The sequence below is a fragment of the Octopus bimaculoides genome, chromosome 21 (assembly GCF_001194135.2).
Source record: "Octopus bimaculoides isolate UCB-OBI-ISO-001 chromosome 21, ASM119413v2, whole genome shotgun sequence".
Lineage (NCBI taxonomy): Eukaryota > Metazoa > Mollusca > Cephalopoda > Octopoda > Octopodidae > Octopus > Octopus bimaculoides.
In genome coordinates, this window is record NC_069001.1 from 38,271,104 (window position 1) to 38,272,390 (window position 1,287).

Here is a 1,287-nt window from a genome sequence, read left to right on the forward strand (position 1 = left end):
ATATATAAAGAGAGAGAGAGAGAGAGAGAGAGAGAGAGAGAGATTTGCATATTCCGAGTTCAAATCCCCCAAAGTTGACTTTGCCTCTCATCCTTACTAGGTCGATCAGATAAAGTACCAGTCATGTACCGGGGATCAATGTGATGTAACCAACTAAACCATCCCCTCCTCAAAACCGCCGGTTTTCTGCCTAAGTTAGAAACCATCAACCCCGCCACCACCTTCAGTAATAATAAAAGCATGTACGACTCCTCAACGTCCTTTGGATGATTTCCTCAATCAGTGAGCAAGACCAAATCCCAGGTGTTATTTATCTGTCCGCCACCCATTTTCTCCAATCATTCCAGTCCAGTGAACCAGTCCTTCCTCTCAAAGATACTGTCCCACTGGAATTCACTCCCCACCCCGTTTATTCTTACATCTATTCAAGTTACACATCAATCTCTCCAATATCAGAAGTTCTGTGAGGATCACTGTTACAAGTATTACCACTTGATTAAATCCATTCAAATAATCCCCTCTCCCATCGCAATCACTACATTCAATACCATTCATTAACACAGTTGCATCACCGCTTACTCGGCATTCACTGTTAACCCTACATGAAAGCTGAATAAGGCCCAAGTTTGTATCAATTAAATAATCGCCTGGGACGATTATTTAATAGACACAACGAAAGCAGATGATGCAGACTTTGGTTGGCCGAGAGGACAAAGATCCGAAAAAATTCTCTCGATCCAAGGATCTTCTTAAATTCCAAAAGTGAAATATTTAGTCGGTGCCTTCATGAAAGTAAATTCATGTTGGAGACATGGATTTCCACTCTTGCTGACTACTGACTGGTAATCGTACATAAACTGACCCTTTTAGGACACAATTGCAACCGTTCTAAGGAAGACAGTTCCATCTCACCTAAAAAGGCTTTTTCACTTAGAAGAATTTTGTTTCAGGGATTTTCTTCGCAACTTTGCTCACCAAGACTGTATTCTTACCTCCATTAGTAAAGAGGTTATGTGCCTGCGGCCAGCAAGTCTGGTTGGTCAACTATATTGCTAAGAGCATACATACATGAAATCAATGATAATTTTCTGACCTGCCATAATCAACGACTACTTCGGACTTAAAAACAACTGACCGATTATATATGCATGTATGCATATATATATATATATATATATATATATATCACACACATATATAATATATATATATACAAATAGCTATATATATATATATATATAGCATATATATATATACTTACTCTTTTTTATTGAACTTATTCTTATT

General features: G+C 37.8%; 1 protein-coding gene across 1 annotated transcript in view; it reads left to right on the forward strand.

The window, feature by feature from the left end:
- LOC106879553 (metabotropic glutamate receptor 5) overlaps nt 1-1,287 on the forward strand; it is a 35,190-nt gene that overhangs the window by 24,947 nt on the left and 8,956 nt on the right. The window lies entirely within an intron of this gene.